Genomic DNA, 11,514 nt, shown 5'->3' with positions numbered 1-11,514 from the left:
TTTTGTTTTGTTTTTGTTTTGGTTTTTTGGTATTTTGGTTTTTCGAGACAGGGTTTCTCTGTGTTGCTTTGCGCCTTTCCTGGAACTCACTTGGTAGCCCAGGCTGGCCTCAAACTCACAGAGATCCGCCTGGCTCTGCCTCCCGAGTGCTGGGATTAAAGGCTTGCGCCACCACCGCCCGGCGGTTCTTTGTTTTTAAACAACTGGTCTACTGCATTATGAGTGATATAAGGGCTCCAATCTTCCCTTTGTTTTTTCTACTGAAATTCCTGAGAAGCTCAGTTTCATGTTGAAAATCTTGGCATTCTTCAAAATGTGTTGATTGGTAGATCCTAAACTTATTTGTATATGAGGCTTCTTATCATTTTCTTTTCCTGCTTTATGATCCGTGAAAGTCATGTCTCAAGAAATCAGTCAATAATGAATTAATTGGATATTTTCTGTGTATCTATAATTCAATCCAATGCTTGATTTCTTACTCAATTAAAACACTGCAACTGTTAGCTTATTATGCAGGTCTAACACACACACACACACACACACACACACACATCTATATGTTAGGCGTGTGTGTGTGTGTGTGTGTGTGTGTGTGTGTGTGTAGATTTTTTTTTTTTAATTATCTGTATAACATTTTAGTAACTCATTCCTTTTCACTACTGGTTCCTTTTGAATCTTGGCTGGCATTAGTGACTCATTAGTAATCAGTAGATGGCAGAAGAACCTATAATGAAGTATCCAATGCTAAATTATGCAACAAAGAAAAGACATTGGTTTTTGTTTGTTTACTGGAGCATTCAAGCTGGCTCTGTGATTCTTCAGTGAAAATACCTTTATAGAGCTGCCATGCTGGGAAGACATCCAGTCATCCAGAGAAGTATCATAAGGGGGCTCCAGTTGAAAGGCCCTGTTGCTAAACTTACCCTATTTTGCATCCTGTGCATCAACACTGCTTTGCAGAATAGGTTGGCCTTTGTTCTGCAAAGTATTTTTTTTTTTTATCTAGTGTGCAGTGTAGGAAAACATACAATTCCAAGGTTCACATCTGCGTATGGACTATCAACACACTTGAGATATAGCTTTCTGGTAGAATTGGGTTCATAGGTGTCTCAAAAACCACAGTCGGTATGAAACATTGACCAGGGGCCTTTAACAACCTCCAAGGGAAAGTCAAGACAGAGTCCACACAAAAGAAAATTCCAAGCTGACACTGTGTAGTATAATGTGTTTAATGCTAAATGTGTACCTAGAAAAGATGAGTGGCTACAGGGACAATTTTTCACTTGTGCTATGTAGCATGCATTATTAATTTAGTAATTTACACTTCTGTATGTTTAGTACCTCACTGTAGAAAGTTTCTTTAGGGAATTATGATTGAGCAGCTGTAACTTGGAAGCATTTTGAAAACGTGAATGGGAAGAGATTAAAAAGAAGTGTTGGAACCATCTAACATGTGCTAGCTAGAGCTAGGGTTATAAAAGCATAAGTTTCATTTTAGTCTTAAAAAATAGTGGAATAGGGGAATATGTAATTCTTTTGTCTAAATTAAAAACAGCTGTGTGTGTGTGTGTGTGTGTGTGTGTGTGTGTGTGCGTGCGTGCGTGCGCGCGCATGCGTGTATGTGTGTGTGCGCCATGGCACACCTATGGAGGTCAAATGATAAACTACAGGATCTGTTTCTCTCCACCAAATGTGTTACAGGAGTCAAGCTCAGGTGGTCGGGTTTAGCAGCAAGTGCTCTTACCGCTGAGCCACCTCTCTGGTCCTCACCAATTTTTAAAAGAAAATAATTTGAACCACATTTGACAGTTGACCCAAGGTTTCCAAACACCAAAACTCAAGATTATGTATCCAAAGTTCTAAAAGGTAAGATTAAACTAAAATCATTAATCCTTAAAGACTGGTAGATGTTGGTCAGTTATAATTTAAAATGTCTTTATTCTGTCTAATTCAGTCTTGGTGGTTTTTTCAATCATCCAAATACCCATTGTCAACGTAATCGTTGCTCCCTTGCTCTCATGTCAGAATGAACTGTAGAAGAGCCTCAGCTCACCCTAACAGATGAGGTAAATCTATTTCCAGTAAACAAAACTGTAACAAACCTCTTGATGAATGTTTTCAATGTCATTGTTGACTTTCATATATAGTTAATCTATACATGAATCTATGAACTACAACTTAGTCCCTCTTTATAAAAAGTCAGCAGCTTATAGATCTTATACCAAAAGGCAATGACATTAAGTAGACTATTATTTGTCATTTCTTAAAGCTGTAGGACTGCACACACACACACACACACACACACACACACACACACACATGCACACGCATGCACGCACACATGCACGTACACACACACACAGTTGTGTATATGCTATGGACATATTGCTTGCTTATCTCTTACCTTATATGGAAGAAACTTAGAAATTCAGACTTAAAAAGAGTATTGATGAACCATCTGTGGAAGAATTTTGTAGAAATCTTAAATGTGCCTCTTTAAATATGAACATAAAAAGAAAATTCACTTTTATAAAACATTAATAATTTTGCCACAGGTTCCAAAACACATATTGCAATGCTATTATCCATTGTTAAGGCTTACTTAAAGTTATATATGTATGTGTTCCAAAAATATCAATTTATTATTTTAACATGGTAATAATTATCTTTTTATTGTGTATTTCAAAAATCAGTAAAAGAAAGGTTTTAATATTTTTCTAGACACATTGTTGCTCATTTCTTTTTGTAAGTATTACCGAGAATAATTCTGCCATATTACGGAAGAACTATCAAGTAAATGTGTGCATTACCGCTTAGCAGTACCTAAGATGCTCTTAATAAATTCCTTTCCTGTTGAAACAGCTAGAGTAGATTCTTTTGTCGACAACTAAGATCAACATGATTTACTTAATCTGCTGACTACCCTGGTGGTTTAACTTCGCAAAGCTTTCACAGGTCTGGAAGCTGCCATGTCACAATAAATTAGAAGAGTAGCAAGGGCCCTGTGGATCACCATGTTGACTCTCAAAAACTCCAACAGCATAGAATCCACCTCAATATTATGATTAAATGCTATAACATACTTCCAGGCCTACCATTTCCATGTTTCTCTGTATTTAGGGGACTGCCATCAACTAAATATTGTTAAAGTGCAGACTATGTTGAGCTTCACTCATGCGCGGTATTTGAAATTAGATGTTGGTCCAGAAATGCTTTTAGCTGAATGGATTTCATATTTCTAATGTTTTACTTGTGCATCAATGAAAGTTAATAAGCCAATGGGCAAATATGGAAGGATTCTCTAGCTATGTAACAATGTTGAAGGTGTAAGATTATTATTACATACTTTGTCATGACTGAACAGTCACTGATACCATTAGTCACTGTTATGAATATTTGTTTCATGTTATTATTATTAATGCTAATATCTAACATTAACTGGCTTTCTCTGTGCTGGAGATACTGTACAGAGTGCCATATGCACTTCGATTTATGAACTGAAATTATTACAATCTAGAGATGGCTTTAAACCTAATACAAAAACAATCATTCATTGAATAAATACTATCTAACATCATGGGAGCATAGTAATTAAAATTTATGCACCTTAAGAGTTTGCAGTGTGCATAGTGGGGTGTGTGTGTGTGTGTGTGTGTGTGTGTGTGTGTGTGTGTGTGTGTTGACACAGGGATTCTAACTGGCCTGGAGCTCTGGAACTCATCAAGTAGGCTGGTCTGGCTAAAGACCCTCAGCACTCTGGCTGTCTCTGCTTCCCCGATGCTGTAATGACATGAATGCTACCACAGGGGATGTTTTCACATGGGTCCTGGGAATCATGCATACAAGTCAGATCTTCATGCATACAAGTAAGATCTTCATGCATACAAGTCAGATTTTCATGCATACAGCTCAGATCTTCATGCATACAAGTCAGATCTTCATGCATACAAGTCAGGTCTTCATGCATACAAGTCAGGTCTTCATGCATACAAGTCAGGTCTTCATGCATACAAGCCAAGCACTATACTGACTGGGCAGGCAGTCTTCCTGACTACTACTTATGTTTCTTAAAATTGTAGATATAAGTATATTATATATAGACTGTTCTTCCAATTTATTTCTGCTTTCTTGCATTCCTGTTTCCTGAACACATCCCGTGCTTTGTGGTGTTATCACAGTCTCCCTTTCATAAACTCAGTTCTCCACACAACTTTGACCTCACCTGCAACTGTACCTATATGAGGACTTGGTGTTTTCTTCTGGGTCTCTGCAGTGCCCCCACCATGAATGGAAAATTACTATTTCACATAAAATTCAGCATCTGTAGGAACATTCAATGTACCTTTAGTAGGGATGACCTGAAGTAACACATGTTCCCAATACCACAAAAGCCTTGAAAATAACTTTCTACCAAGTTGTCATCATTCAAATATCAAATATCTCCCTCAAAAGTTACGTGTTGAAGGTTTGAGGCCAGACTGGGGGACTTTTGGGAAACAGTGGCACTTTAGGAGGTGGAGCCTAATGGAAGGAAGCTAGGTTATGGGGATAATTCCTTAAAGTGACAGGGGATCTCAGCAACTACCCCATCTCTGTCCCGTCCAACACCCTCAGCCATGACATCCTGTCTCTCCACAGGCAGTGGGACTAAGGAGCTATGATACAAAACTTTTGAAATCTGAGCAGAAATAATGCTTCCCCCTTTTCCATAGGTTTCTTGGGTGTTTGTCACAGAGGCCTTCTTTACATAATTGATTGGACTTAGTGAATTTTTCTCCCACTAGAAAGTATTAAATGAAGCAGTCCATAAACTTTAAACAAATGAGTTTATGCATAAAAACACTCTCAAACATATTTTAAAGATAATACCTTTGTCATATATTAACTTATTTCCATAATAGCTTTATTCATTATTAACTCAATTGCTGTTAATATGAGTATGAATTTTTCTGGAGGGCAGTGGCAACAGGCAATGACAAAATGAAAACATGGACTTTTGAAGAAAAAACAGATTATATCTTTAATAAAAATAATTTATTCATTTAATGGCTAACTCAAAATGAAAACATTCAATGTTAGAAGGCATAGAGAGAAATTCAGTTATTTGCAAATAGCCAGAGAGAGAAAGAGAGTATCTAGTCTTTGTGAATCTATGTTCAGTCTCTTACAGCTAAGTCTTATATTGGAAGTGTTTTAGTAGCCGGGTGACATTACCCCAGATGTGGGCTACAGAAATTCCTCTTCTTCCTCCTGTATCATGCCCCACCCTTCTTCAAACAAGTGCAAACTATATCTGAACATATAGCCTCACACACGCCCCAACACACATCATCAAAGCAATAGATTTGGGGTTTTTTTCTTCATAGAATAAAGTTAAAAACATCATAACTCTTATACATCAATTCTGCATATAGGAGGATATTTACAGCTTAAATTTTATCAAAATGAATTCACTGAGACTGCTAGAAACCTAAAATTACAAGGTAAGTGTCTGACAAGAAGAAAATTCAAAAAATTCTAGGACTGCAGTTTCAGAAAATGGTTAGGCTGCTATTTTACCAAATGTCCTATTCACTTTATGGATTAAATCAGAGTCGGCTCTGCAACAGTTCGTTTTGATTACCTAGTTGACAGAAATCATCTAGGCAATAGAACTCTGCATACCTATGAGGGTGTTTCCAGATTCAACTGAACGTGGGCAGATCTATTCTATGGGCTGTGGATGTGGACTGAATGCACAGCAGAAAGTTAGTGGGGTATCAGCATTCATCTCTCTCTGGTTCCTGACTATAAGAACAAGGTGGCCTCAAGCTTCTTGCTCCTACCGCCATGCTGTCCCCACTGTGCCCTCTCTGCCACTATGACCCGCACCCTCAAACTAAGGCCAAAACAATCCCTTCCTTCCTTAAATTTCTTTCGCTATATATTTTGTTACAGCAATAAGAAAAACAGCTAACACCCCCTCCACTTTTCACCTACCCTGTAACTTTTATATTCCATTTGAACAGCAGGAAGACTACAAGGACTAGAGAGTATTGTGTCTTGAACTCAAGGCGAAAGATTTTCTTTCAGGTTCATATTGCTTATACATTTACCATTTTTTTCTTTCAAAATAATGTCTAATCTTTAAAATTATTTCCCCATATCATCATCACTATCCCTATCATCATCATCACCATCACCATAATCATCATCATCACCACCACCATCACCATCATCACCATCCCCATCATCATCCTCATCATCACCACTGACTTCAATAGCCAACTTAGTGACTGTACATAACTCTGGGACTGCAGTCCTGTATTGTTTTCACCCGCTACCTTCAACTGCACTCCACTTGGTCACCTTCCCACGTTGATTATCCTCTAATTACAGCTTTCCAGTTGGCTCTGTACCTGCGATTTAGCCTTTTGCCTTTCTGACCACCATTTGGATGCCTACCACAATTCTTAAATGGTTGCATTTTTTACTTATTTTAGTTCCCTTAATTTCCCTACTTCTTTGTATTTAGCAACCCTGCCTAACTCTCCATCCTTTCTTACATGGCAAACATTCACACCACATCCTTTCCAGATCCCCTCTGAATAATTTGTTCAAATCCTTCGCTCTCATTGAACTTCTGCCACTCTGTTTCACAAAGGCCAACTCTGCTTACACCTGATTTCTCTTTGCCTACTTCTATATTGAAAGAAGGAATGGGGGAAAAAAACATACTCTCACATTAATTTGTGCCACCTGCTTCACCAAGGGAGCAGTTGCCAGCAACTTCTCTTTATACTTGAAATCTCCATAAAGCCCCAAGCTTCATCGTATCTCCTTCAACTTCCTATTTCGTCTTTTTCTGTGATTCAAAATATGCAGCCAAAACAAGACTATCTTATGAATTACTACAACAAACATACAACCCCCTTTTTAATCAGCATTGGTCTATCCCTGCCTTTGCTTTTATGAGAAGAGTTTGCCTTCAAGTCCAAAATTTATACCTTGTGCTTATGATACCATTTCTCTGAAATCACCCAGACATAATTATTCTTTAGTGACCTAACTTCAATCACCTGTTTTTCATCTCAATTGGCTACTGACTCTGAACATTTAAATCACATAGCTATGACTCTAACTGGAAACTAACCCAAATTTATTTATTTACTCTACACTCTTTATCTCTGTCCTGATTTTGTAAAGGTCTCTAAATGGATCTCCACATGCATTATTTGCAGTTTTTAACTGGCCCTTTTTTGAAGCTCCTTGGTGATATCAGAGGCATGGAGCCAGTTTGCACCATTGGAAACAGTAAATCATGTGCATCTCCTTCCCAATCTCAGAGGGATGTGTCATTGGTAGCTCAAAAATAAGTAATGATGGAAAGAGCTCAATGCAATTAACAATTAACAAATGCTACAAACCTACAAAGGTTTGCTTTACTTTTCTTCCCTTCATCTTCCTGGTCCCTTCCTCTAATGTCATTTCTCATCATTTTTTGTGTTACTATCTAAAAGAATCATTTTATATTCTCCAAAATTCTACCCAGTGTACTATGAATTGCCACACTTGGACCACAATCCCGAGTCCTACCACATTAATAGAGATGCACCTCTCCACGCTAACGTTTCAAGTACATGTCAACTTTTACATGTATAAGACTGAACTCATTCTGTGTCTGTAACAAAACTAGTCCCCGTCAGTGCTGTTTGTCAGTGTCTTGAAACAAGACACCTGGTGCTGTCCTTGACTTACTTATCTTTCTCCACTTAGCAGCACATTCCAATCCCGGAACATTTCATGAATCTGAAACTTTCTGTGTTCTGAGTCTCAAGACATAAGCTATCCTCTAATTATGCTGACAACCTTTTAACGTGTTTCTTCCCATCCCAGTATCACTCCTGACCAATCCATTATCTATGCTTCAGGAAGAATAATCCTCATTAAAAACGTACTTTAAAAAAATTATACCATTCTCACAATTAAAACCATAAAATGTCTCCGATAAAATTCAAAATCCTTTCACAGTCCATCAAATACCTTTTAATAAGGTTCCTGATTATCTGCTCTGGGTCATCTGTCTCCTTTCTAGTTCATTATATGATAAACGCTCCCACTTCACAAACCCGGATACTTTTACTTACTACTATCCCTCACTTCTCTTCACTCCTCAGAGCCCCATACCCTATCAGTAGTGGGTTTTACCTCTGGAAATGAAATCATCAATTATTTTCTTTTTCAAAAGGGAAAATTCCTTTAAATGTTTCTTCTTCATAGTTTGCTTTTTACTTCTAACATTAAACATGTTACTTCTATCCCATTCCTGAATTTGATTTCTCTTATTTTATACCAAATTTAGAAAGATGCCATGGCTCCAGACAACGTCACTTGGCTGTTTCCCAGCTCTGACGGGCAGACATCCAGCACCAGCCTCATTATATGAAAATCAGAGGATTGCCGGGGCTGCGTTCCCATTGGTGGGTTTCAGAGGACAATCCAGTTCTTTGGCTTTTGCAGCCATGTTCACACAAGAGAGAGGCAGCAGTAGGTCTATGGGACGATGGCTCAAAGAATTCCAGATATGCTCACCCAGATGTACCAGGGAACAAAAGAACTTCTCCTCAATAACTATTTAAAATACATAGACTTAAACCTGATTTCTGTTCCACGATGAAGGAGCCATTAGCCCTGTAACTCGGGTATTTAAATGACTAATTTTATTAAGCAGCATAAAAATTAACAGAAGATTAAGTTTTAGTGTTATTATCAGTATCCCATAAAACAAATTTTGATACATGGGATGGTGATAAATTGTATTATGTATATATTTTATATTTGTTAGAAATACCTACATTTGTTTAAAAATATTTGATATAAGGTTGTATTTAAATGTTGGCATAGCTTAAATTTGGGCGAAATTTTCAAAATATTCCTTTTCTACGGGAAAGGAAAACATTTATAGTTACTCTTCAATGTCACAGAAATGCATCTTTAAAATTTATTTAAAATTTTCTTCCATCAAATAATAAAAAAGTTTTAAAAAAAAACTGCTTTGAAATCGGTATGTGTGTGTGTGTATATATATATATATATATATATATATATATATATATGTATATATATAGTGTGAAAATAGCTGTTTGATATCGAAGTGAAGGTCAGTAGCTGTGAAGTATTTACACACTAGATGCATGATTCTTTTCAAACTGCCTAGAGGCAGACATAGTGCTTCAAATACGTAGAGTAGGAAGTCATCTGAATCTGGTGAAGGAGGTATTATTCCTTTGAGAAAGATGACTAAATGTGTATCTATGAAATATCCAGCTTCATTCAAATGACTCTATCTTTCAGAATCCTGTAACAATGATTCATTTGGCCACTAAGCACTTGTGTTATCTATGTATGTTCCATTCTGAGAATAAACTGTACACAGGAGAAATTAGTGTCTAGTTGTAGCCATCTGTATTAGTTAGGGTTTCTATTGCTTTGAAGAGACACCATGACCATTCCAACTCTTATAAAGGAAAACGATTGGGGCTGGCTTACAGTTTCAGAGGTTTAGTCCATTATCATCATGATGAGAAGCATGACAATGCAGAGGCAGATACAGTGCTGGAGAAGGAGCTGAGAGTTCTACATCTTGATCTGAAGGCAGTAGAAGGAACTTGTGTGCCACAGTGGGCATAGCTTGAGTATATGAGACCTCGTCCCCCTCCCACAGTGACACATTTCCCCCAAAAAGGTCACACCTACTCTAACAAGGCCATATCTCCTAATGTTGCCATTCTCTCTGGGCTCAGCATTCAAATACATGAATCTATGGGGGCCATACCTAATCAAACCACCATACCATCATAACTCGTGTCATCCTCAGACAGTGAAATATAGTAGATGCAATATGGATTCCCATGATGATATACCTTGAGCAGATATTAATTTTTTTTTTTTTTAGGAAAGGTCTCACTGTGTAGCCTTGAACTCATCATCTTCCTTGAGTCTGCCTCCAGAAGGCTATGATTACAAACATGAACCTCTATGCCTAGCTCCTTTTTCTTTTAACTACTCTTTTGGTAATTTTACATATATACAGTGTATCCTGATTTTACTCACCCCAAATTCCTCCTTTGCATTGTCTGTGAACCACCCAACACTTGCTCCTCCTACCTTCATGTTCTTTTTCTGGTAACATACTGGGTCTCATTAGTGTTGCATGCATGAGAATGCGCAACCTATCCACAACTACACTCCCCAAAATTATTCCCTCTCCCCAAGGAACATCAATTGCCCATGACTCCTTGGGGGGGAGGTAGCTCCTCCCCCACTCAAGCTAGATTATTGACCGGCTTGATCCTAATCAGGTAACCATAGGTGCTGGGAGGTCCTACATGCAACAATGCCCACATCATGTCCAGAAGACAGGATTCCCCAACTCCTGTATTCTTTCTGCTTCCTTTGCCACGGTGCCCTTGTACCTTGTGAGGTGGTAGTATAAAATATGTCTCACTTGGGATGTCAACTCTTAGATTGTGAAGAGATTTTTTTTTCAAAGTTGGTTTTTGTCCTGAAAGGTATGTATTTTTTCCTTTTGGTAATCTCTGAGTCATCTCAAAAATGGAATCATTTCTACAGCTAAACTTGCCTATATAAGACTTGTTTAATCACAAGGCTGAGTAATCTGTAGAACTGTTAGAAAAAAATACTCTTCAAAGCTGAGAAAATGATAAAGTAAAAATGAACCAAAATCTAGGAAGAAGATAACAGGGGTTGCAAACACCAGGATGATTAATTTTTAATTCCATTAAATTAAAATATTAATTTGATGTAAATTTATTATTTTATGAAATTGTTGCAGAAACTTTTTAGGCATTTTTTACCCCATTAATTATTTCTTATTGAATCTTACCCTTTCTGCTTTGTGTCTTCTCTCCCTCAAGTTATAAAACTTGATATAAATATAAATATAAATTTATAAATATAAATATAAATATATAAATTTATATATATATATATGTTACAAAATCCATGATCTTTGCAGCACTATCTCACAAACTACAAATTAAAATTCTTCCACATTAAAAAGCTTAGTGACTACATTCCATTCCACAGTAGTTATCACAAATCATCACACTGGAATGGACAGAAACAAGGTAACAGGTGAATCATATGCATCCTAAGTTTTCCAGCGTTTGATTATGTTCTTCTTATTTCTAGACCAACCTCTGAAACCAGCCATCTATTAAATAGAACACACACACCCCAACTTAGGGAAATTTCTTTTGGAAAATTCTCTTTAAAAGTCTTTATTTGCTTTCTCTGTCCTTTTGGTAAATGTATTCACCAAGGGAAAATGTTGGGTTTTGTTTTGGCTTTGGTTTTTGTTAAATACCTGAAATATCAAAGCTATATGTTATGGGATATAAATTTGGAGTTATTCATAAAATGAGTTATCATTCTATTTCTGAGTTATCTTTCCTTTTCTACTTTGAAAATGAAAGTTCAAAGCTGGATATATGCCTTTTATCTTAAAAAAAA

General features: G+C 37.1%; 1 long non-coding RNA gene across 1 annotated transcript; it reads left to right on the top strand.

Moving 5' to 3' along the window:
- Positions 1-1,706: 1,706 nt before the first annotated feature.
- LOC131894619 (uncharacterized) lies at positions 1,707-9,002 on the top strand. The gene is made up of 3 exons (XR_009374969.1): positions 1,707-1,866; positions 6,009-6,072; positions 8,342-9,002. It is a non-coding gene; the product is annotated as an uncharacterized LOC131894619 (long non-coding RNA).
- The last annotated feature ends 2,512 nt before the right edge of the window (positions 9,003-11,514 follow it).

This window comes from Peromyscus eremicus, chromosome 17, assembly GCF_949786415.1.
Source record: "Peromyscus eremicus chromosome 17, PerEre_H2_v1, whole genome shotgun sequence".
NCBI classification, from domain to species: Eukaryota; Metazoa; Chordata; class Mammalia; order Rodentia; family Cricetidae; genus Peromyscus; species Peromyscus eremicus.
This window is presented reverse-complemented; position numbering and strand designations above follow the sequence as displayed.